Consider the following 27,310-nt stretch of genomic DNA (forward strand, 5'->3'; position numbering starts at 1 on the left):
CATATAAGAACAGTTGCCCACTCCATCTGCAAAAAAAAAAAAAAACAAAAAACTCCCCTGCACCCCTCCACCCCCCTTGTTGTTTTCCAGTTGAATGAAATAATCTTCCTCCGTCTGGAAACCCAGTCTGGGTCAGAGGGCCTGCGTTCAGCCTGTTGCTTATTGTGTGTTCAGAAGAGGAGGTAAAGCATACAATTAGGCACAGATGGCTGTCTTTGCCAGGCAATGTATTGATCCCATCCTGAGGAAGAGCTGTCCCATTTCTGTTTTTGTTTCAGCAAACGCCTTCTAATTTGGAGCCCGTGTGGAACCCATTTGTATTTGTTTGATCGTGTATCATCTTCTGAGGGATGATCATTTGGTCAACTAACAGTGAGACAAGAGGAATTTTAGATAGATAGATAGATAGATAGATAGATAGATAGATAGATAGATAGATAGATAGATAGATAGATAGATAGATAGATAGATAGATGAGGTAATAATACAAACTCATAAGTACTTATTTTTGGCAGGGTCCGCCACACATAAACAAAGTAAAACAGTATGGAACTGTGTTGTCCTCTATGATCAGTTTGATCTTTCAGTCATGAAAACAAAAGGAGTTTATTCATTTAATCAGTCAATGAAGCTGTTTCTCTTATTAAAATGTCTTCCCCAAAGCTACATAGTGTACCTTTAATGTGTGTATCATAAGGTTACATTCATTCAAAAGTGATTTAATCACCTCAGACAAGCATCAACTTACAGTAATCGATTGGTCGATCGACGGGAAATGTATTAATCACTGTTTCGATTTAATCATTTAAGTCATTTAAAAAGTAAAAATGCCAAATTCTCTCAGTTCCAAGCTGTGATAATAATGAGCGCAACTTGTCTTATGTAGCACTTTTCAAAAATAAATCCATGAAGAAAACAAAAATCAAGTGTTTCTGTCTAAAATATGAAGAGGACTGTGCAACTTTCCTTTCCCCTGCGACCTGCAAAATCTCTGCACTCACGTATAATCTGATGTATTTTAGTAAAAAAATGCCTTTTTAATCAAAAAGAACGAAAAAAAATCCACACGATAATAATTAATCAAACTGATCAAAGTTGAATAAAAGTTGCGACTTTTCGATGAGCAATCACAAATTAATGTTGTTATTGTTATTATTTTTTCAACGCAGCCGATCTGCATTATTGTGTTATTTGTTTACACCGGTGGCCGATCGTCGCCATAAGGTCCGTGCGGTTTCAAAGATGCCACAAAACAAACAGCAGTAAATAAAGTTGCCGCTACGTCTCTGCAGGAGCCGCGGAGCTAAATGACAATGTCGCATTTAAAGTAATAACGGTCAGCGACTGTATCCTTCCTTTACTACAGCCGCTGCACAAATAATAAGTTTTCTTTGTGTGGCAGTAGTGAGCTGACGTCAGGTCGGTTCCTTGAAGTGGAGCTGAATAAACCTTGAGAAGAGTCTCCTTCAATCTGCTGTTAGTAACTAACACACACACTCACACACCGAGACTCAATTACTGCCCAATTCCCTTCTTTATCATTCGTCCCCGACCTCTTTCATAACCAAAACCGACCAAGGAAAAAAAGAGGCGAGAAGAAGACCACGCCGAAGTGTTAGTTGAACTAAAAACCCACGCTGGAAATAAGTAAAGTGTCGAAACTAAAAAAAGGTAAGTGTTTTATTTCACTGACGCTGTTTTGCCTTCACATCACAGAACAAGCGGTGAGCTGCGTAGAGCTGGCTCCGTTTCTAGTTTCTTAGCTTCTCTCTCTCTCTTTCTTTTTTTTTTACCCCTCAGCTTTGGCTAAACTGCTTTATAGATAGTTTCTTGTTTGGCTGTTACGCTTTAATTCATTCACCGAGTTTCTTCCGCGGCGGTACATTTGCTCGAATCCGTAAAGTTTCGTCTTGTTAATGTAGAAAAACGAAGTGTTTTTTTTCTCTTCCTCTTCTGTTCTGAGTGGTGACCTGATAGTGGGAATCGTCTTTGTGTCCCTCTCTCCGTTTTCTCTTTCCACTCGCGGCTATTGTATTTGATAACTCGTCTTTTATCGTGGGGATATTTAACTTTTTTTTTTATCGGTTAATAGTGTTGTCTGTCGTGCTTTTGGCAATCGTGTGGATGTGCTGTGCTCGGTTTTGGGTGCGTATTTTCGGTGCTGGATGTTGAAAACCGTCAACACGTAAAAGGGGGTAAACTACGAGGCGACCGGACTGCCGTTGGTCCGTCCGTTGAAAAGGAATCCATCCAGCTTAACAGTCCCTCGACGCGAAAATGAAACAATTAGCGACAAATACATAAATATCCCCTTCGGTTCGGATTAACTTTGACGTGTAATATTCATTTCTTTTCCCCACAGCGGGTCAGAGTTTGAGCTTTTCGTGTCGCTAGTCGTACTGCTGGCCAGCACTGCCTTGCCTGCCGGGGGGAGCTGCTATCGCGGTCGCTTCCTCAAACCGAGAGGCACGCAAGGCAAGCTAGCAGCCGCTTGGCCGAGTTGTTGAAATGTATCCCTTTGTGTATATTACAATATCCTCCATTTTTTTCTGCCCCTTCCAAAACAACAAGCCTCTCGCCATCTTGGTTATTTTAAAAATTCGCCCCCCTCCCTCAAAGTGCCCCCCCCCCGCCACAAACCTCTTGTCTCTCTCTCTCTCTCTCTCTCTCTCTCTCTCTCAACACACACACAAACACACGGGCTACTTTAAAAGGAAATGGATCCACGTTGTTTTTTTTTTCTTTCGCAAGTTTTTTTTTTTTTCACCAAAGTTTTAAAAGACTTAAATGAGGCAGCGGATCGCGCACTGCTCTGTGGTTTCAGGATGAAAATAAACGTGGTTAACAGATTGTCAGAGATGGGCTGAAGCCAATTTTTGTGTGTTTTTTTTTTTCATCTCCTCGAGAGGACAGTTTGTGTTCGTGCCCGAGACGTTTGCTTTAAAAAGCAGTTATAAGGTGACGTAGTGTTATATGTCAGGATGCTGGGCTCTTGTGTTTTTTTTTTTTTTTGGTTTGTTTTTTTCCGGAGAGGCAGGTGGACATGGCGGTATTTTTGTACAGCCACATCTAAATAAAAGTATTAATGCTATTTTGAACCCAGTGTGTTGTTCAATGTGATTTGTAAGTTTACTCAGTCCATGCAGGCATGAATGAATAAATGAAGGAGGGAGAGAAGGAAGAACGTAAGGAAGGAAGGAAGGATATTAATTACCAAGAATCCTATGAAGGGAAGATGAAGAGTCAAAATGAAATTTAACTGGATGCAACTGCCAAATATCAGTGATTAGACCGCCTTTGAATTACACAGGTGTTTGAAATAATTGTGTGATTAAAAAGGTGTCTGTTGGCGAATTAGTGTAATGTTGTTTACACAAAGGTGAATTGATGTATGGCTGGTAGATTTGCCAGATTGACACACATGCATCTGTTGTCATCATTACGCACACACACAGTTTGAATCACCCCCGACTGAGCTGTTGTACTGGTTTGCAACATTTAAGACAAGGAGACTCCTCGCAGCAAGAAACGGTGACCTTATTCCTGTCATCCATTTTACGAAAGGTGTTATTTCAGCACATGCGTTCGCTCTGTCCCTCAGAGTTAAAACTTGGGTCTCACTTTTTCTTCGCCGTGTCCTGTAAGCAGTTTAAAAGCAGGGGGGTTGGGGGGAGACAACCCGAACAAATGCTTTGAAATGGAAAATCTGATCATTTCACCTCCCACCTCTTTTGTTTGCCCGTTTATTGCTGCAAAGCTGGAGTGCAGAGGAGCAGATGTTTAGCCAAACATGAAGGCGCGGTGCCTCTGTCCTTATGGGGATGGCTCTCCCTCCTCTCACTGCTGATGCATCGACATGACAGCTGCTTGATTTCATGGAGCTGCTAAGAAGCCATTAGCGGTATCAGTGAATTGAGACGGAACAGTGTCTCTTATTCTATCACTATTACAACTGTCTACTGTTAGCATCATTTTGCGCAGATTGGTTTGAATGTGTGTGTGTGTGTGCATGCGTGTGTGCTCGTGTGTGTGCAAGTGCTGCAGCTGAACATACAAACCAACAAGAAGTACTAATATATTTGTGCAGTGTGTTTTCCCATAATTTGAGAGAGAGAGCAAGAGCAAAAGTGAAAAAAGGGGAACAAATCTGTCAGAGTTTGTTTGCCATGTTGGTTTGAAATGAAAGCACACTGTGCTACCTCAAGCACACTCAAATCAGAGATGTCTCTCCTTGCCAGGCCGAGAAAAAACATCAACTCTCGGCTGGAGTTTTATTCTCCCTCTCTCTGTCTTCCTCTCTCTGCTTCTCTTCCTCTCTCGCAAATTGGAACTGTTGTTTTTGAAGAGATAAAGGAGGACTTCCGCTTGACTTGAACATTCAGGAATTAAGGATAGACATAGTTAAGCCCTATTTGCATGTCTACCAAAGTCACAGCAAACGGTTGCTATTGACTAAGCTGATTAGGTGAAATTAGGTTCACGAGCTCTGTGTCTGGGGGTGCTGAATCTGACAGAACTTGGACAGCTTTTGAGCAGACAATCCCATGTGCACACATGGCTGTATTCTCCATAATCCCTTACTATTGAATATGGGGCTATCTTTTTAATTTTTTTTTTTTTTTTAAGGAAACACATCGTGTGCGTTTTGTGGAAAATGAAGTGAAGTGGGATTTATTAGGTGTGCATGATATATCGATCAAGTCAGTAAAAATATGATACAGTATGAGTTCATATCAGAATGATGTCCGATCTGCTGGCATGTGGATGATTCATCTGTTACTAAGTGAGCACTTAAACTTATTGTCGCCAGATCACACTCGTTCCGTTAAGTGTGACAACTGCTTGGCTTTCAATTCTACTTTTCTTGTGTGTCTGGAAACTTTTGTAATGAAGAGTTGTGAGGACAGCTCACTTGTGGCAACAGTTTAACAGGCAATAGTTAAAGGTCCATCAGCTGTAGGTATAAAAAGTAAAGACTAAACAAAATATATAAAAAGTGTCCTCATCTCCTTTAACCTTGAAACAGCTACATCTTAAATCTAGAGATGAAGTAGCCATGTAGTGATTTGAGGAGTTAAAATGTAATCTGATATTGATTATTCAATTTAGAGACGTAAAAATGGCAACAGAAATGGTCAGTTATCAGAAATTGTAGTAAATATATCAATATGATTGATCCCAGTGGGATTTTCGGTAACCCAGTCTATCACTGATTGTTATGGCTCTACCCTGTTAATATTCTGTATTCTTTAATATTCTCTAGAAGATGTATGATAATGTAAACAATGTGTGCTTTAGGAATGATAACGGAAAACTAAACTTTTGATGAGAGACAAATATATAGATAGATAGATAGATAGATAGATAGATAGATAGATAGATAGATATATAGATATAGATATATAGCTTAAGAGCCAGTCTCTGGATAACTCACAGCCCAAATATTTCAAGGAACTGATGTCAGTATTTTGAATTAATTAGACCTAAAAACAGTATATTGATAAAGGCCACCTGGGAGCCCTGTCAAATCTCTGCGCGTTAGAGCTACTGACACAGAGCTGTGAATGTTTGAGAGGAAGTGGAGATCTGCTCTGTGTTAACCAAAAGATTGAAGAACTAATGTTAGACAGAGACCCGATCATATTTCCTCCTCCCTCCCTCCCTCCCCATCGTTCAGCAATTTATATCTGAATGTTTATGCATGCACACAGAAAACAATAATGACAAATGAAATAATGTTCCAAGAAGCTCAGGACTTTAAACATGTTTTTGAAGGAGACATTAATCCTATAAGGACTAATGGTCCTTTGAGGAAAAAGCCATGTTTTAGTGAAAGCCCTAAAAGCTTCTCGGCATTAGATTGATTATGCTTTGTATTGTTCCAGATCAAACTGAGGCTGCTGTGTGTCTGTCTTGATGTGCTGTATTGTGCTGTGTGTTGCAGGACCATGCAGGCAGCTTGCTTATTGATACGTGTTTACACGGCCTGGCAGGTTAATGTCCTCTCAGCTGGAAAGTTGGTTAGCTCTCAGATGATCTACCTAACCTTGTGTTACCTTGCTATTTTGGTAACGTTGCATGTTCACTGGATGTCCTGATACTCATCAGGGTACACAAATAATTGTCTAAAGTGCAAGCTCAGTGACAGGCACTTTTAACATGAGCTGTGTCAAATATTCCGGCTGTCTTTGAACATAAATGTCTGCCTGAGTCTGGATAATGAGAAATGAATCTATATTGTGAAAACTAAGCTAATGAGATAGGGCACATATGCCCGCTGTTGTACAAACAAATGAACAATCTCAACTGTTAATTAGGACTAAACAACTCAACACCCATTTTAGTTTTCTCTACATTTCTGTGTGGATTACATATGGTGGATTAATTACCAAACAATAAGCAGTGTAAAGTGCAAGTGGGTCACCCCGTGTTGACTTTCAGGAGACAGAAGACAGAGCAGCCAAATTTGGGAGGGAAAGGCGATAAGCTTCTTCTTTGCTGTTCGTCCCCTGGGCCTCTATTTATCATTCAATGTGAGAATTTCCTTGATGAAAGTCAAGGTTGTTTGTGCATGCTCTGTCTCGTTGGGATGCCTGTTTTTCCACCAGCAAGGTGAAAAGGTTGATTTCCCCCTCCAAAGAGATGCCTTGTTTGGAAAGTCCAGGCTAGTTTCTTTTAATGAAGTCTCAAAAGGTCCTGATGATTTTTCCACTTCAGGGCTGTTTTTGTCTTGTACATTAGTGAGGGGGTGAAAATACAGATGTACTTCTTGTTTTGTGGAGCCATAGAGCTGATGCAAAAACCAGTCCTCATAATTTGTATCCATCGCACATTCATGTGGTAAGGACGCGGTGAAGAAGGTTATCACTTTATGTGAGCTGAAAGCACCCATTTAATGTGGTCTTTCTAAAACATCAGAGTGACAAAAAAAAAAACAAAAAACAGAAAGACATGGCAGCATTACGAACACTTTTCTTTGCTTTAAAAGAAATCACATCCGTGTTTTTTGGCTTCATGAAACACAGCCATTCAGAGTCTCTTAACATTAGCTGAACTGTGCTGAATTGGAACCGCCTAATGATGATGTTAGTGGATTTTGTTTTCTGAAGAAAACCAAACAAGATGTTTTCTGTCATTCTTCTCTCCTTCCTGTCTCGTCTAGTTGCCCGTCATTTTGTCTCAGGAGGAACTTGATAATGGAGATGGCGATGAGGTCTTGAAAAACCTGCTATTTAGTTTGATGTTTACCACACCTTGACATTCTCAATCTATAGCGGGGGGCTGTATTTACACTTCTCTCTAGCATCCACCCATGCTGGCTGCGCTCAGATGGGAAAAGGATACTGGGAATGGAAAAGAAATGGGAAGAAGGTTTTCGGAAGTGGCAATGGGAATGATATTGGTTTCTCTATTGGTGTGCCTCCTGGGTCAGTGGGGTTCCTGATGATACTATAGAATAGCTTGTAGCAGGCAGGGGAGCTGTGAGCCTTGGTGGGTTAAGATGCACGTAGACATGTACACACACAAGCATCCTCACACACACACACAGTTGCTGTCAGAGCACAGGCATTACGCATAGGGACAGGACAGACACGCATGCACACACACACAAATGCATGAGATTGCGCCTCGACAGCCCCCATTTATTGATCTTCTTCAGCATTTAAAATCTGGTCACTGCTGCCACAAAGGCTTTTTATTTTAGCTGTGCTGGCAAAGCCTGCTCCAAGCTAAGCCAGAATTTTAAATATTTAACTCCTACAGAACGCCATGAGAAATGACAAGGATAGTGAAAAACAAACAGGAGAGCAGTTTTGAGCCTCGCAATAGCTATATGTGTATTAGTTCAGAACCGTGTTTTATGTAAACTGCATTGGTACAATAAGATGTCAGTGTGTCCACGGTGTAAGCACTACAGTCTGGAGTGAAAATCTGCATATACAGCACCCTTTTTCCCTCATGAAGTTTTTATCTGGAATTCAGACGCATCTTTTATTCCTCGCCAGAAAAAAGTTATAGAAACAAAATACGCATTCACTCTGCATTTAGCTTTACTCACTGCTGACCTACACGGCCTTACCTTGTTAGTAGTGCAGGCTGAAATGCTAGCAGTCATTGGATTAGTCATTACTGGACTTGGGACATGCTGTTTTTAGCATTTTAAGGTTAAAAATGGATGCTTGTCTTTGAGGAGGCGACTTATCTAATCCGCAGAAGCCCTATAGCACAAAGTCTTGCAGGCATTACCATCTCTTTCCCTGAGAATGGTGTGTTTCTCTTTCTCGGTTTACACTGGACACAAAACAAGGTATTTAAAAAATGAATTTCCTCTTTTTCTTCTTAGGAAATCGTCAGAGTGTTCAGTTAGTCCCAGGTGGTGCAGAGGAAATGATCTGACTAGCTGTGTTCACACTACATTTCGAAATAATTTGTCTTGAAAAGGTCACAGCACGTTTAAGTGATTTCAAAATGCTTCCGCATTGTAGTGAAAATGTATGTTGCGTTAACATCTCTTATTAAAAGACACCAGCAGGCAGCCAAGCCACAAGGTTTCTACATCTAGTTCAACCTGCTGCTGTTGTTTTCCTCTTGTCCAGCTATGAAAGCCCAGTCCCGCTCTGTCTGTGGCATTGTCCCGCTTTCCCCCTCTCTCTCTGTCTGTCTCTCTCTCCCTCTATCTGTCTGTCTCTCTCTCCTGCTTGTGCTCTCTCTTTCTGAACGATGACACTGAGAGACAGCTGTAACGTGAGACGCCTCTCGATCCTGGCAGGGGCTTCGAAAGCCGAAGCAGAAGGGAGGGAGAGGGCCTTTATCTGAGACTGGGGGCGCTGACCTCCCTCGTTCCCCTTCTCTTTTTCTCCTGCTTTCTCTCCCTGTCTCTGCATCTGCGAGCATATCCTATCCTCCCCCCACCAACAGAAGCCGAGACTGCACTCCTATAAAAGTCTCCCATTAGCACAAACCGAATGAATGAAATAGTGTGGGTTGTTGGTTGAGGTTCTGGCATCTTTTTTCTTAGTTAGATGGATGCAACTAATTATTTTGTATCGTCTGTAGTGTTTACAGAATATAGTGAGTATTATTTGAGTGACATATGGTAGGATCTCTAGAAGGACACTTTTTGAGTGTGTGTGCGTGCGTGCGTGTGTGCTTGGATGTAGATGGAAACATCCACACACTCCCTGGACTGTAGGCTATGGCTGCTAAATCCTCTGTGAGAGCTCCCGTGTGTAATCCAAACATTTAGAGCTAATTTAAGCATGCAGGCAGGAGCAGCATCCTTTAGGAAACAACAGCTCTCTCTCTCTCTCTCTAGCTGTTGGTCTCTCCATCCTCCACTGTGTGTGTATGAGTGTGTGTGTGTGTGTGTGTGTGTGTGTGTGTGTGTGTGTGTGTGTGTGTGCGGTGTATGTGTTTGTGTGTGCGTGTCTTGTTGTCGCTGGAGGGAAATGAAAGCACTCAATCACTCACCTGTCAGAGTACTTCAAATTCTGTCCATAACACACACACACACACACACACACACACGCACACGGACATGGACACACATACGGACACATATGTGCATACACACTTACCCCTGAGGGTTTGACAGGACTGGCCCTTTATTGACTCCCTTGATCAAGGAGACAGCAGATCCATTTAATAGAAGCTTTGCACACACACAGGCATTGAAATCAAAGTGGATTCACATCTGCTCTCCACACAGCACTGCTGTAGCTTTTTCCTCTTATACAACAGAGCCGGTAGTCATTTAAAACTGTTGCTATACTGGGTGTTTAATTAAATTTTGAAAGCCAATACTGATAGACATAAGAGTGGAGAATCGCACAGTATCTCATGATATGAAACTATCAAGATACGTTGGACGTGATTAACAGTGGGCTCACAATATAGCGACAATGTCACAATGTCTTTGTAGCTTAAGAAAAAAAATACCCCTAACAAGTCGAAAAGAAGAAATTATGCATGGTAAATGCTAAATGGACTTGCAGTTATATAGTGTTTTTCCAGTCTACTGACCACTCAAAGTGCTTTACAACACGTGTCTTAAGCTGGGTATTCTAACCAGCGACCTTCCGATTACTGGACGACAACCGTCCAGTATTTATTCACTGCACTGCGGTGTCAATTTACCACAATTTGAAAAGTGAAAAAAAGCAGTAGACACACACACACACACACACACACACACACACACACACACACACACACACACACACACACACACACACACACACACACACACACACACACACACACACACTGACTGCAACTTGTCTACGTTTGTGTGCCGTTATTCCAATGTAAAATAGTCACAAACAGGAAAAAGATCATTTAACAGAGCATACGGACAGAATAAAACATTTAAAAAATGAATTTATGATATCAAGAGAGTTTGTGGAAACAATTGTGTTCAGGTTATTTCAAAGACGTCTATGTACCGTGTTGCAGACACACCTACCACTGACGCTAGAATGCTAAGCAGCTAGCCATGATCTGTCCTGTTGTGTAATACCACTTCATCAAGAGGTGACAGTTCAACAGTTTCAGCTAAGAGATGTAAAAGCAGCAAGTTCCCCAGACATTCCAATTAGTTAACAAAATAAACTCACAATTTGTCAGGAAAATAGATATTTCTTACTAAACAGAAAAATAAATTCTTACTACTTCGGAATTCAAGTTTTCCTCTTTTACTGAACTAGGACAAGCCTAATTGCCTCAGAACACACTTCTTCAAATTGACATGAATGAAATAAAACTGTCCACAATCACCTCTGGTTCTTCTCTGTCTCTCCTCTGCAGCTTCACGCTTCTTCTGTTCCCATCTGTATTGTTTTCTCTCCGTTCTTCTGTCCGTCTCAGAGGCTGTGTTTGATCCCAATGAGTAGCAAGTCCGGTTAAGTGAGTAGAAGTCATTTTACATGAAATAGCCCTAAACTGGAAAAAAAACAACCAAACTAACAGGAAACAAAACATTTAACATGTTTTTAGAATGTTTGAATAGAGCATCCAACTACGCCAAACCAAAATCTGTATAAATTCAATCAATGTAAATGAACTTCAGATAAGTTTACCTCACAAGTCATTCATGTTTTAGTAAAAATATCATAGTTGGCACCAGTGGTGAGACAGTATGTCGATTCCCCCTAGCGCCTTATGTGTTTTGTCCTACACCATGATGTTTTTTTATTGTGAGGAATACCAACAGTTTCCTTGTCAGATTTGCAATGTCATTAAACCGCTCAACAGCTCTGATTTGTCCCTTCACTACATCTAGTTGTATGGAGGGTAATCACGTCATGTTATGAGCCCAGCCTGGGCTATAGGCATGTTCTGTTGGCCTTGGCCCCTGCGCTCCCCAGTTGGTCGTGTTTTGTGCTGAGTGTTTTGGAAGGCCAGTTAGCCAAAAGGGTGCTGGGAGGATATGTGACAGCTGTGTTGGTCATGGCTACACTGACCTTCACACGTCATCTTGATGGATCATCAAGGCTGTAACGATACACCAAACCTGTTGTGTGGGCCTGTGCTAGCCTGATTATCCACTGGTGATGATCCGGTCACATACTGTACTGATATCATTGTTCCAACTGTGGACAGTCACCAGCAAGGCCAGCTTGACTGCATTTGTGAATGAGATTCTTGCAAAGAGAAGCGAGAAAAGGAAGTGAATTGGTTAATGCAGCAATGGGCTCTGTGCCATAAAGAGAAGAGTTATCATGGCAACACAAAACACGCATACGTACACGGACAAAAAAAAAAAAAAAAAAAGATGTGCACAATCCAGCCTGGTATTTCATATACCTCGTACAAATGGATCGCGCTAATGTTCTGAGCTTCTCGCCAGTCTCAAAGCGCTTTACTTTGTGTGTGTGCGGTGTAACCCGTTCCCTTGAGATGGCACTTGCTCCATCAAGTCAAGGAAGAAACCATTTAGTGGAATGACAAACACACACATATACTCGCACACGCACATGTACACAGCACCGGGAGGCTGGGAGGATTTGAATTGCACTTAGACAAACGTTTCTCACACACAAGTTCTTTATTCCTCCAACGGCTCCCTACTTTGCCCTGAACGTACACTTACACACATACAAAGGTACACGCACAGAGATTCCATTTTGTCAGCTTTCAGCCCCAGATCATGTAACAATAAAAGATGCTGCCCTGCAGTTAAACACTGCCAGTAAATCACAGGGCAAAGAAAGCTAGGAGAAGCACTTATTTTTAAGCAGCATGAGAGACCACACTGGGGGGGGAAGGGGTTGAGACAGATAGGGTAAGACAGAGGGAGAGGGGGAGAGAGAGAGAGGGGAAGAGAGAGCTTCTTTGTGCACTGTGTACTGGCATTGTGTGTGATGAAGAGATGAATCACTGCTATTTAGGGATTGGTTTCCTGCAACTGATTGTGTGACGACTCGGTGGCGGACAGACTGTCAAGACTTGCCTGTTTTGTTCTGGGGGCTTCAGGAAAATGTCTGCGGCCAAGTCTTACTAGCTCACTCCCACAGGGCCCGGTGTGCCAGAGATCAACAGAGACAACAGAGACAAACACCTCACCAGTGTTGCTCCTCTAACAAGGCATCAAATATTAAAAAGCAAGGGATTTTAGGCCAATCTCAATATGTGTATTTTCAGAGTACACTTGTTTTCCATGCTCAAATACCAACATTGTTTTTTGTGAAGAGGGCGCACATGAAACATGATGTGACCTTACTTTTTGTTTGTTTCTTTTCTTTTCTTTCTTTCGTTCTTTCTTTTCTTTCTTTCTTTCTTTCTTTCTTTCTTTCTTTCTTTCTTTCTTTCTTTCTTTCTTTCTTTCTGTCTTTCTTTCTGTCTTTCTTTCTTTCTGTCTTTCTTTCTTTCATTCTCTGTGTCTTGTCTGAGCACTGCTGTATGAATCCTAAAGTAAAGTCAACATATGTGTGGCTGAGGCAAGGCGGGTAGATTAGGGAAGCCAAACAAGACAATTCAGAGAGACATCATAACAGTGAGGTTTTACACTGTCCATGTGCATGCATGCCTGGAGTCTAAATGCAGGTAATTATAACTGCAGACAGTTCCTGTTTTTCCGTTTCTTCTTCTTCTTTTTTTTTTTTTTTAAAAGTAATAATGATCATTATAAAAATGACATTTGATTGTTACAAGTTCACTGACAACCTTTGGCAGTAATTGTTGTATCACTCTGCTGTTATAAGATATAACAAATAGCTTTGTGTAACTTCTTTACTCTCTCACATTAATGTTGTGCTGAGGCAAATCATTTCCCTTCTGTGATTAAAATAGTAAAATCTTTGTAATTATGTCAATTTTCATGCTATTTCTGTGCTATTATTTGACCATCCTGTAATCAGTCCAAACTATTGATGAAACATTTTAGTCATTTCTCAAAAAAAAAAAAGTCCCCCTTTTCTAGCTTCTCAGTTAAGATGCTTTCCTGACATTTTTTTTTCTTTTTTGATAGTAAACTAAATGTTTTAAGGTTCTGATTGTCAGTTGAGCAAAAAGAGCAATTTGATGATATATTGGGCTTTTAAAGATTTTAAATTGGCATTTTGTACTACTACTACATTTTATACACCTAATGAATAACTGATTAAATGAAAAAGTAATCTTCAGATTAATTGAAAATGAAAATAACTGTTAGTTGCAGTGATGTCATGTGGGAACGTGTACTGACATGATTTATGAGGACACTGCAGTTGAAGAAGGCGTCTTCAGAAAAAAAGGGATATTTTTGATATATTTTATCCATCTGCCATTGATGTAAAACTAGGAAGATCTTACAGTAAAATGAGGTTAATAGACTAACAGCCTGATTCTCAGTCAGGCAAATGATGGCAGACAGCACTGGCTTTCTTATCCAGCGTAATTCACCTGCCTCGTGGCTGGCAAATCATTTTCTGTGCTGAAACCCTATGAGCAGAGATCCTTTAATCATCCACTAATAGGCCTTTATGAAAAAGCTGAAGATGAATTCAGCCTACCTGGCTCTCTGTTATCATTATCACTGCGATGAGTTATCAAAGTATTTGTGTGTCTGTAGTCTGTGTGTGTGTGTGTATTTGTGTGTCTGTCTGTGTAAGAGGGTAGATAATGAACCATTTCAGTTCAGTGAGTATGGTTATTATCAACACCTTCAGTCGAGGTGATTTCTGGTCAGTGATAGATCGAGCTGTAATGACAGATGTGCATTGTATTATTTGCCACAGACTTTGGCTTATGTACATGAATATTCCCAGTTTCCTTTTTACCATGGCTGCGATTAAAACAAGTGACATTAACAGGAATTGCTAAAAAAAAAAAAAAAACAGCAGTAAAAGAACAGCAGTAAAAATGCTCTTTTGAACCCTGTCTCTAAAATAAGAAGTACAAATATAAGAGTTGGTCACATCTCGTGCTGATGAAGCGTCCACCAGACTTGGTTCTGTTGCTGTTGACCAGATGGATGTGTTTACTGTCAACAAAACCTTGTTAGATAGCTGCCCACACACGCTTTAACACTGTTTGTGTGTTGGTGTCTGTGTGTGTGTCTGAAAAAGTCTACAAAAGCCTGCTTTCCTGTATCTGTGTGCACGTGTGTGAGGAGGTTTCAAGTTTGTTTGAACTGTTTTTTGATACCATCTAATCATGCGAACACAGGTTATGACCGACAGTGTTAACACTGTAGCTGAAAACTCTTCTAGAGGATCAAAAGTGCAAGAATATGTTAAATGTCTATGTAAGTGGCATAAGTAAATGTTGTTAAATCTGAGGTATGATATACTGTGTGTAGCAGGGTGGCGTCTGTTTTGGTGAACTCCTCAGATTAGGCTCAGGCTGTAAGAGCACAGGAGGGCCTCAGAGACAATGCATGAGAGATGGGCGTGAGAACGCTCGTAAGGCTTGGTTCTCTACAAGAACTGTCTTGTGTTTGGGGAAAATATCCACACAGTCAAAGCTCCAGTGTCTAGATCCATTTCTAACAAACAGGTTTTGCAAGAAAAGGCTCGGGGAGAAAAAGACTTCTTGTGTGTGTGAATATCTTTCTCTGTGTGTGCATGTGTGTGCAGCCATGGCTGCAATTCAGACGTCACTGTATGTTCTTTTTGATGTTTTCGAAAGCCCTAAAATACTAAGCTGTGTTACTGGAACTTTGATACCCAGGTAGTTTTATTCATCTCCTTTGGGCTCTTAAAAGGAACGCTTTCAGACTTATCATAATGCTGTATATAATCTAAACATTTTATTATCTTATAAATCAGCCCATACTGGGGAAAAAAACCCAAAACATTTAATACCTATGACTCAGAACTTATTTTTAACCTGAGCCACAATCATCTTTTGTTTCTGCTTTTTCTCCAGGTGTTACAGCAGTTATGTCAAAGAGCTGAAGACATCTCTAACAGTGAGTACACAGTCAATCCTCTTGCTTTCCCTCCTGTGCCTCTGATATATGGTTGTGTGTTACAAAAGAGTCGATGCATGACTTTTTAAAATATATAGTCACCCACTTCTGCATTTTTTTTTTCATGGCACGCCAGAACAAACTTGCAGACTCCTCCAGTTTCAGGCCTAATTTGATTTTCATTCATTCAGTGAAAGAGGATGTTTTTTTTTTCTCCCCCAATTAAATTTAACAAGAGCCCCTTGAAAAGCAGTTGTTATGATTACATTACAAATTCGGGGTTCATTCAGTGAATCAAGCAATTAATTAGATTTCTCCCATTCTAATCAGAATATTTGTCTGAAACGTACGCGCCTAATAAACATCCTTTGAGTTCGCTATCTGTTCAGAGCCAACACTGAATGTAAATGGTTGTTAACTGTGCCCTACGGTGCTTTTAGGTTAGGATCATGGATGGGGATCCGTTGTTTATGTGGATTGCTACATACAGCAGTAATCTCTTCCCCTCTCTGTCCCTTCCTGTCGTTCTTTCTTCCATTTTCTCACTATCTCTCTCTTGGTGTGAGAGCTAGCTGTACTCAGGGGCGCGGCTGCCTCCTCAAGGCTTCATTTCACACACACCAAGGTGGCAGTTTGTTGTTCCACACACAGACAATGACTTGCACTTTTCTCTCCTGCCTGACTTGATGGCCTTGTGCCTGTGAGTGTGTCACTAGCTGAAATGGGATCTTTTCTAAGAAGGTTTTTCACTGAATGAAGAGTGCAGGGAAATACCTGTTTTGTTTATGACTGGCCTTTTTAGCGTTGTGTGTTAGCCGTTACTGCTTCATCTCTGGCTGTGAATGATACATGACATCCCCCGCAGGTTGGTGCGAGCCGGTTGTATCATTTATGATAAGTATTGATGAGTCCTCCCTTGGGGAATCAATTTCTCGGGGGTGTAGCCTTGTAGCTCATCCCCCACCGCTGGCGGTTCCTGACTGGTGTCTTGGCTTCCCGACTTTTCCTGCAGCCCCACAGAGAGCAAGCACAGCAGAGCACAGGGAAAGATGGAGCCCATCCAAACAGCTATGGTGTAATTAGCTGACATTTGTTGCTTGGAAGACAAGAGAAGGAAAAAGGAAAGAGCTGCTCAACTCAAACACCCAAAGGAATATGCAAATGTTGAGACTAGTGAGAGAAAATAAAAGAAAGACAGAAATGTGTCTAATGGCACGTAGATATAATTATATTACATTCACGTATGTGTCAATGTGTGTGTGGGTGTGTGTGTGTGTGTGTGTCTGTTTGTGTCAGTGTAATTGTGTGTGCTATGAACCCAGTGAACTTTGTGCTTGTATTTTTGTCAGTGTTTTACCGCTAGAGCATGAACTGCTGGTCTCCAGAAAAGGATAAAAAAATATACAAGGATAAGAACGACTAACTGGGAGATGATACCTCTGTCTGGTGTTTAGCGCTCTTACTTTGTAGAGCATGTCTTCAAGGTATTCAACTACATCAGATCGGCATTACACCACAGAGCTACACAGTACCCACGCGAATCAGCCATCCACAACCGGGCTGATTCTCCAGTTCCAGGAGGGTTGTGCGTGTGCATGGCGTGTGTTCACATGTGTGTTTGTGTGCATGGATTTTTCCGGGGAGAGCGCTACCTGTAATGCATGTGGACTATCTGTACTTAAGCCAAGGTGCTGCGCGAAGGAGCAGCAATGCTTACACAGCCCCATCTGCTTGATCCAAGCTTGAAATGCAATGCCTTTTAATGACAAAATACTGAGTGGCTGGGAGGTGTGCAGAAAAGAATGTGTGTGTGTGTGTGTGTGTATGTGTGAGTGAGGGTGTGTATCTGTGTGTGTGTTGTACCGAGTGTGAAATAGAGAGGAATAAAGGGAGAGGGAGAAGGAGAGAGAAAAACATCTCGAAGGTCAGGAGCAGCGGGCGGCCGTAGGGGAGAGACACGTGAGACAGAGATAGTCTTGCGTCAGCCCCACAGCAGTCCGCTCTTTATGTGCGCGCGCGTGTGTGTGTGTGTGTGTGTGTGTGTGTGTGTGTGTGTGTGTGTGTGTGTGTGTGTGTGTGTGTGTGTGTGTGTGTGTGTGTGTGTGTCCTATGGGGCCAGCATTTCCATCCGCATCCCACCGTGTGTTACAACGGAGAAGCATGCTAGTGTTACTATTCTGAGCGTCTCAATCCGCAAGAAGGATAGATAGATAGATAGATAGATAGATAGATAGATAGATAGATAGATAGATAGATAGATAGATACATGGATTTGTGCATACATGTTGTACATTACAAATGACTCTGAAGCAGTCAGTCATTGAGCTACAGATAATTTTTTACATGGCTCTTGTGACAGTGGAAGGGGAAATTACACCTTCTAGCCTGAGGGGAAAGAATTTGTGTGCCTCTCTGCCTGTCACAAAAACCTGAATAGGGTTTCATCAATCCCAGCAACTACTATCATTTTTCAGCTCTTATTCATGAGCCCTCTTTGTTTCCAACAGCGTCTTTTTCCCAGTGCCCTTTAAACTGGTGCTCTGTTAGATCGGGGAAGTGTTAGAGATAACGCCTAAACATTCAGTACTTTGTACTTGCCTCGGAGCTAAGATTGTTAAAAAGCTGCTGCGAGATTGTCCTCGGGATAGGGAGCAGTGTAGATTCAACAGACACACTCCAGCATTAGTTTGGGGCTTACCCATCCATGTCTCTCTTCTGTCTCCTTCACTCTGGCTCCCGCTCTTTCTCTACACACACACACACACACACACACACACACACACACACACACACACACACACACACACACACACACACACACTGACCGTTCCCCCTCTGCCTCAGCCCGCATGATCTCAACAGGGTTCAGTCCTCTAGCCAGACTTTTGATTCACCCCCATTGCCAAACAGCCCCTGCTCTCCTTGTCCCTATGAAGGGCTTCAGCGTGGGGCGAGGCTGCTCTTTTACAGACCCTTGTGCCATGAATCACTGCTCGCACCCAGGGAGCCTCAGTCCACTCGGGGGCTGCCTGCCCGGACGATAATGTGCATGGTCATGAGGGGGCCATTTTGAATGGAGGGCCAGACAAAACAGGAGCTAAAGAAACCAAGCTGTGAGCTTTCCCAGAGAGGGCAACAATGGGAGCAGGCTGTGTGTGTGAGTGTGTGTGTTAATGTGTTTGTTATAGCAGAGGGGAGATGTTGGACACACATTGCTGAGTTTTGGGTGTCATAATGTAACATAATTGCATGCCAGTAATTTATGAAACATTAGGAGTGGACCTTCAAACCCCATACATCACAAACCTTTTAGCCCCCACACAAACGGGATTGCAATTTGAGCTCCTTGGACTCAGCCCTAATGCCTGTTTCCCTGCTAGGTTTGAAAACAAGAGATGACCAAGCCCTTGCCCTCACTTGCACTTACCTATCAACCTACCAATTATGAAATACAGAATTGTTGATGTCTTAAGAAACATGTGATTTTGTCTAAAATAAAGTTGGCTACTCAACATACATTTGTAATAATGAAACTGTCACATGGTTTATTGAGCTCAAAGGTTAAAACCAGCTCGTATGCAATCACATTCTATGTTTTGTTGCTGGGTCCTAGCTGTTTTTATTGTCTCGTTCATTGAATATCTACATCTTGATTTACTTTTAACTAAATTTATTAACATGCGTGTTAGTGGGCCTAATTGGTTATTAGTAAAATATAGAGTATTATTTTCTGTTCTTAGTTCGAACATGCATGTAAGTATATTTTATAGAGATAATTAAGCAAACCACACACACACACACACACACTCATCGTTCTCTCTCTCTCTCTCTCTCTCTCTCTCACACACACACACACACACGCGCGCATGCACAATCCATGCTCACCCGATGCCAGCTGTTGCCCTATGAGAGCCTTCAGGTTTATTGGGTCTATCTGCTGGTTTATGGCCAAACCACATATCTTCAACTGTCTTTATGCCTTGCTCTCTGTCTCTACTGTGGCCTCTTGTCTTCTGACATCCTCTACAGCTTCCTGCCCCCTAACCCCCTTCCCCAGCTCTTCTTTCCTCCTTCTTCACTTCAAACACCCACACACTAAACACATAGTCCACTATGTTTCTGTTTTTTTGACTACAACATGTGCCTGTGGCTGCGAATAGTTTGTCCCTTCTGGGCCTGCCGGCCAGGCCAGGTTGTAACCTGGATACAGCTGCAGTCCAGAGGAGCCATTAGCAGTGCCAGGAGGCCCCCAGATCCCAGCGAGGGCTCATTACTGTATTTGTGCAGTCACACTTCTCCTATGAAACACAGCAGTGTTCCTGGTGAAACTAGCCTGGACATTGAGCCTCGGGGAAACCATTACGGCTCCATTTGGAGTTCTGAGAGAGTGAGAGAAAGAGACAGAGAGAGGGAAAGAGAGCAAGGTCTCATCGAAAGAGGAGAACGAATACTAAGAATTATATTAATCATTAAACACCCCCAGCTTTCCCTGTACTTAACTGTAAGAGTGTGAGTAGCTGTGTTTATTGGATTTCATTTGCTCTTTGTTCAGTGTGTGTGTGTGCATGTGTTTGTGTGCTCTCTGAGGCCCAGTTCAGCTGTCTGGTCTGGTGTGCAGATGGCCGAGTTGGGGCCTGCTGAACGAGATACCCCCTTTTCTTTCCTGTCTTTTTTTCTGTCTCTTTATCGTTCCTTGTTTCCTTTCCTCCCTTCTTTTCTACTCTCCTCTCCTCTTCAGCCTTTTCTGCTGGGTTTCATTTACCAGTTACATCCCTGGCTGCCTCCTCTCTTTCATCACTGCATCTGCTGAGGGCCATCTTGGGCAGAGGAGAGTTTTCCACTGCTCTATTTTCTCTCTCGCTCCTTCTTTATGTGCCTCTCAGGGCTCAGTGCGGCAGCTATACGCGGTGGCTTTGGAATGAAATGTCTCTTAACCGAGCCATGTGCCCCGGAGCTACGGTAATTGCAGGTGAAATTCAGCTTCCTCTTTAAAATGCCATCTCTCATTTCCAGTTACCGGCCCCCTCCGTATCTCTCTCTCTCTCTTTCTCTGCCTCCCTCCCCTCCTGCCCCCCCTCCCTCCCTCTGGCTGTCTTTCAGAGGCGTGTGAATCCCTCAGCCCCTGTCGCGTCTCTCTGCCCCAACAGACACTCCCACAATGCACAGCGCTGATGGTTGCACAGTGATATCAGCCATGCAGAGGAGAGGGAGGGCCGCTGCCTAGATGCATACACACTCAATATATGTGTGTGTGTCTGTGTGTATGAGAGCGAGAGAGAAAGTGCAAAGATAGCATGACAGTAACTGAAAGTGTGTGTTTGTTTGTGAGTGGCAGACAATGAGAATATATGCGTATACGGGAGGAAAAGGAATGTGTTGCTGTGCGCTTGAGAGTGTGTGTGTGTGTGTGTGTGTGTGTGTGTGTGTGTGTGTGTGTGTGTGTGTGTGTGTGTGTACAGCGTCAGCAAGGCGTGAGCCGTGTAGAGGTGACATCAAGGTGAACACGGCGTGCAGAATGCTCTGCCGACTCGGGAGGCAGCAAATGGCTCTGTGGCAGATGGAGTCTTTGTCAGGGAAGAAAAATGGCAGCTCAAGAGCGTCAGAGAGACCCCCCCCTACCCCCCCGTACCCCCCCACACACACACACACACACACACACACACACACACACCACCACCACTTTCTGTCCGTCTCTACCTCTGTCTTTTTTTTTGCACAGTTGGTCACACACACTCACACATGCATACATGCAATACATGCATGTACACACACACACAAACACACAACACATACACACACTCATATTGACACACATACATCCCCCTCTCGCTCACTCTCTCTGCTCCCCCCCTCCTTAGCGAGCTGGGCTGGCGGGCGGTGACCTTCCCCTGCTCGGAGGGTTCCCTGGCTGTTTGATCAATTATCCCTCTCCCATTGTTTACCAGGAAGCAGGAGTAGAGAGGAGAGAGAAGGCTCAAAATGGCCACTGTCAGGTGGAGGGATCCATTTCCCTGCCAGCGTGGGGGTGGGGGTTAGGGAGAGAGAGGGAGAGAAAGAGAGACCAGAGCTGTGAAGCATGTTTAGAGGGAAGGGAGGAGCGTCGCTCCCTGGCAGCTGGGATGATATGACATTATACTGAAGGTATAGCTCTGACAGTGGTTATGGTTTGTGATGCTGAATGTCATCTGTTAAAAGGTGAGAGTTAGATACCTAAACTCTGGATAATCAAACGTGTGTTGTCATATTTAAATCTCGAGAGAGAGTCTATTTTTCCTGCTCTTAAGGGCATGAATCAATCCTGAAATTTATTGTCATGTCTGTGCGAAGTTGCATACACACACGCATGTATGCATAATGCCACAGTACTGCAGGTACACTTCCTATTTTTAGCATGGAGAAGTGAAGGAGGGGGTACATACTCTAAAGGTCAGGTGGCAGAGAGGAAAAAAACGAGTGGGAACAAATGATGCACTAAGCGAATGACACTCTGAGGTCCTGCTTTAATATGTATGTATCGCAGGTTGATGGCTGATTTCATTAGCGCCTCTCATTGTTATGCATAGATTGTCCTCCTGCAGCAAAATGAATATTGTATTCACACACGCGTGCACACACACACACACACAGACACACACACACTGAGACTCATACACACACACAAAACAAACGGCGTTTTCCAGGGAATACTGTACGTTTGGATCTTGTAGAGGGCTTGAAGAAAAGGTTGATGTTTCCACAGGCTGTTATCTGTGTCGGCTATAATTAAAACAATTTACAGCGCTGTCATTTTAACACAGATTTTTGGCACTGCTGTGAACAATTCCTGTCAGGTAGCTGTTGTGATTATTTAGGTGTCCTTGTTGATATAAGAGTAAATTATTTCTAAAGCGGCAAAGAAAAGGCTATCTTCGTTTGAATGACTTGAGTGGAATAAGTCGTGCCGTGTCTGAGGGTTCAGATTACGTCACTTCAATTTACCTAAATCTGTGTGTGTGTGTGAGAGCGAGAGCAAGAGAGAGGAGGAGAGAGAGAGAAAGATGAGTGCAAAGCCATTAGTGACTATATGTGTTTGTGCGACGATATGCTCATCCGTACACACAGAGAATACATATGGAGAGTGCGTGAAAAAGCCTGACTGCCTCTTTCTAATCTTCTGAGATGACTGTGTTTCAGCAGGAATTCCAGTCCTTAGTGGGACATGAGCAAATGTTCAGTGTGAGATATTAATAGCTATTGTGGGCGGAAAAGGAAAAAAAAGCTTCTGCATTTTTCCATATGTTTTGTAAGGAAACAGTCCAGATGGATTATCTCTTGGTCTGGAGCTTTCTGTTGCCTCAACCAGCTCAAATCCAAGTGGCATTGGACTTGCCAGACTCTCACACAAACACACACATGCGCACGCGGGTGCACGCGCGCACACACACACACACACACACACACACACACACACACACACACACACACACACACACACACACACACACACACACCAATGTGCTCACACTCCTCCTGTCTGAAGTACAACAGGCTATTACTGATTAACATGTCTAAACTCAGTCAGTTCAAAAAGCCACTCTAATTCCTTTTCCATCTTGCTCTGGTATGAATCATGGGTGACATGACGGCCTTTCTTCCTAACATACCTCACGTTCCTCGCAGTCACAGAGATATGTTTGTCGCCTTTCTATTTGTTGCCTGAGAAACCATGTTGGCTTGTCTTCTCACATTTCACACTTGGTTTCATCCCCTTAACCCCTAATGCTCAGCATGGATGGGCTGCCTGACCTCTTGAGTCATGGATGTTAGACTCATCGACATCACAAGGGCCAGAGTTGGGCTTTATTTTGCCCAGTAATTGTGAGCACAGACGGGAGCAAACTTTCTTGGATCAAAGATTAAAAAAAAAAAAAAAAACAATGAATAAATGCCCGCACTCTTTGTCATGTCTCTGTTGCAGATTTTCATTTCAAAGCAGTGTGTTTGCTGCTTCTTTGATTGGCTCTTTGGATCTGGACAAGATAATTTCATAGTCCTTGTGTGAGCGTCAAGGTCTCTAGTATTTGAAGATGTATCAAGTTGTAAGACCTAAACATTCACACTTGGCTTTGTGCCTTTAATGCAGGAAGACAAAGCTAAACACCCACACTCACTCCTTTCCTGAGTTAGCACACGCACGCACACACATATACACATAGACACATTATGTGGTGTGACACGACGTCACATACTCGGAGATTCACAGCAGGCTGGCATTCCAGGACAGCAAAGAAGAGATAATGTCAGTGCACTGCTGGTTAACTCACTGTTTTATCCTGTTTCTGGGCCACAAAGCGTGAAGGGTGTCTGTTTATGACTCACACACACGCCTCACATGCACACGGTGCACGCGCGCACACACACAGCTCACATGCACACCGTGCGCACACACACACACACACACACACACACACACACACACACACACACCATTTCACAGACCACTTTGCCTCTCTCAGCCTGTTAGACGACAAAGGCTAAAAACAACCCACAAGTGACAAAAGATGCCCATAGACACGGCTGCCAGCATAGACAAAAGCTGTGTGTGTTGTGTGGATGCATCTGAGTTTTTCTGGAACCAGGAAGTGTGCCACAGTGACTGACAGGATGTAGGATGATGTTCGCGTTGGTGTTTGAATTGTGCTTTTAGAGGTCACAGTCCCCTAAAATAGCTTTTTGAGTATATTATTGTGCAACACATCTACTTAAAGAGCAGGCTTTGTGAGTGTGTTGATCCTCCACAACCCAGTGCAGCTATATTTAAATGAAGAAATCATGAAATTCACCTAGTCAGCAGCGGAAAAAAGAGCTTCCTCTCCTAACCGCCCACACTGCTTTCAGCCTTGTTGTGACTTGTTTGCCTGTCGTTTGAGGATTTCGGCTTCTTCCTGAACAATTGCACTTAAAAACCCTCAGCTCCTGAGGAGTTGGTTACACAGCAACGGAACAGAGCTAAAAACACAAAAATGCAAGAGGAGACTGTGAGACGGAAACTGGAAAGTACTCCCTTTCTGTGTGCATGTCAGGTGCATGCATGCTATTGTTGCTTTCATTACTGGTGTGTGTGTTGTCATGTGCAGCTGTTTGCTCTCCAGTAAGTGTACTGTGTGGTGAGATAGTGGAGATACAGCCGTGTGGAGCTTCTCTTCAGCGTAAGCTTCTCTCTGATTTATTCTTAACATCTGTCTTTGGCAGGTGTGTGGAACCACAAGGTCCTCTCTCTGAGCCTGTGATGTAGCTATCATTGCGTGCAGTGTGTGTGTGTGTGTGTGTGTGTGTGTGTGTGTGTGTGTGTGTGTGTGTGTGTGTGTGTGTGTGTGTGTGTGTGTGTGTGTGTGTGCGTGCGTGCGTGCGTGTGTGTGTGCGCACGCACATTTGTACAAAACAACAGACAGGGCCTTCCTCCACCCCCTCTCGTTGGGATGAGTCATATTTGAGCCCTGTGTAATCCAAGCCCGTGTTTCATGTGTGTGAACAGACAGACCCTGAGCAGTGGTCTTGGTCCTGACTCCCTCTGGGGCAGTGAGTGGGTGAGACACGGCTATCAACAACAGGCCCAGGCAGCTTTGGTTTCATCCTTGCCACACAAGAAATCCACTCGTCGTGACATATGCACAGACACACACACCAGACACAAGCATACATTCACATCAAGCCAGAGCTATTATTCTTTTCCCAGCTTGGCTCCTCCTTAAATGATATCAGGTAACAGAAGAGGCCTGATGGCGAGCTTTGTGATTGGTTCAACTATGAGGAAGTGTTAGGATCCAGAGGATGGGCCAGTGGATATAGTTTCACTTGAAAAGATAGTGTAACACGTTGGTGACGCTCAGTCTAACTCTGTGTGTGTGTGTGTGTGTGTGTGTGTGTGTGTGTGTGTTTTTGTCACGTGTGTATCCACCTGTGCGAGTGTGATTGCAAAGCAGTAATGTCAAGGCTGGGTTTGACACAGTCAACAATGGAGGCTCAAATATTTTGACTTTTTCTATGAAATCATGCGGGGGAAGTGTGGTGACACAGGAAATAGGGCCATGTCACAGGAAAAAAAAGGGAGCTCTATTTTGTGGATATTCGGCACAGCATTTCAAAGCACCCCATAGCTGGTGTGACCAACTCTTTTAAAGGCACAGCTGGACTTTTAAAAGGGTCTTCTACATTTGCCCCCAGGGGGGAGAAAAAGTGTCCTGGATAGAGCAGCAGAAAGGTGATACTGGCAAAATGGTAGAGCGAAGCTGTTTCCCATTATGACACCCGTTTATTATCTTTATATTCTGCATGTAAGGGCAAAAGTATCATATTTTGTTATACATTGGGCTACGGAGATACAATTAATGTAAATTATTTAGCTGAGATTTAAGTTTCCTGATTTATTGCCACTATTTTGTCATTTGACAATGATAAACGAGGGAGACATAAACATGAAACGAAACTGGACCGAGAAGTTTTCACAGGATGTTTATGGACCAGCTTTTTTCAGAAGTGCATTGAATCAGAAGTCACAATATCAGAGCAGAAAGAAAGAACAAACTGTGTGAAAGTAACTTTATGCATGCCTTGAGGCAAACTGCGGTGACCACCATGTTGTACAGCTCTGGTCTCAATCTCAGCTTGCTGAATTGTTGGTTTCCATGACTTGGTCTCATTTTAAGCCTCTCTCTCACACACAGTGGTCATGGATTTGCATCATATGATTACATTTCTTGTCATTTTTGTAGCACTTATTAAATTTTCACATTTTACAGTTATTTGTTTCAATTCACCACACTTTCATATGTTTCCTATTTCTGGCACTATTGAAATCCAAAAAGCCTGTTCAACATGTAACAACTGCATGGATTAGTGGAGCTCAATAGTGGACTGTTTATCATTTTTGATGCACGCTGAATTGACGTTATGCTTTAATTTACTGCCTAAATGTTTGGAAACACATGTGTGAAAGTGTCTGTGCTCTAGTTTCATCCTTGCCAGCATTTTGGCAGGTGACATAACCATTGCAACACTGTCATAAAAACTGAAAAAAACGCTTTCAACAAGAGATTTTATTAACGCAGTTACAGGCTTATGAGGGAAATGTTTCATATGAGGTGTCCAGATGACCCAGACAAAGTATTCACGACATCGCTGGTCTAATTCTGACTGGGGATCTTTGCTGCATGTCACTCACTCCAAAAGACATTTTATGTCATAAGTTTTGTTGTCTTGTAAATCCACACAAAGCAGTGTTTAGTCTGTGATTATAGACCACTTTCATTATGTGGGGAAGCAAAAGTCATTACAAGGCTTCGTGTCAGTGAAGTCAGTAAGCATCTCAGTGCTCAGAGCCTAGATGAGAAACGTCTTTTGGATACAAAACTAAAACCAAAATATGCAATGTGTTATGCAAAGCATAATTCTAAGTCGATATATTCAAATACTCACCTTGCAGGACTTCATATACTGTTTACATTTACACATCACGTTAACAGTGTATGTCGATTAGTTTCAAGTGATTATACATCAGTGAAAACAATACACATAAGGAATATTAAATCCCATTTCTGCCCTTTTATCCTACACACTGGACCTTTTAATAACTGGACCTGTGTAGGTTTGTATCGTGTTAACCTGGAAACACAGAAGAGGCACATTCGTCTGTCAATACCATTATTTGATGTTATCTCACCATTAGTTAAAATCCAACATTTCAGCTTTATCTTCAGGTCCTAATTTCAATGACTCACACAAACAGCAGTTAAAGTAATCAAGCCATTGGTCAGGCCCTAATGCCACTTTGTTCAATTTGGAAATGTGCAGCTCGATATAGACTTAATGAAAACCTTACAGTCACTTACCCAACAAATCAACATGTAGATGCTTGCCAGGAGTGCTGTGGGGTCTGAAAAA

At 42.7% G+C, this 27,310-nt stretch overlaps 1 protein-coding gene across 10 annotated transcripts in view; it reads left to right on the forward strand.

The window, feature by feature from the left end:
- Positions 1-1,399: 1,399 nt before the first annotated feature.
- Positions 1,400-27,310, forward strand: part of baz2ba (bromodomain adjacent to zinc finger domain, 2Ba) — a 70,394-nt gene continuing 44,483 nt past the window's right edge. For 5 of the 10 annotated variants that reach the window (XM_037094880.1, XM_037094876.1, XM_037094886.1 and 2 more), the window contains exons 1-2: positions 1,400-1,671; positions 15,349-15,391. The gene's annotated coding sequence lies outside the window, so the exon portion shown is untranslated. The remainder of the gene's footprint in view (positions 1,672-15,348; positions 15,392-27,310) is intronic. The other 5 variants (XM_037094877.1, XM_037094879.1, XM_037094881.1 and 2 more) reach the window with 1 other exon arrangement.

This window comes from Acanthopagrus latus, chromosome 4 (genome assembly GCF_904848185.1).
Source record: "Acanthopagrus latus isolate v.2019 chromosome 4, fAcaLat1.1, whole genome shotgun sequence".
Lineage (NCBI taxonomy): Eukaryota > Metazoa > Chordata > Actinopteri > Spariformes > Sparidae > Acanthopagrus > Acanthopagrus latus.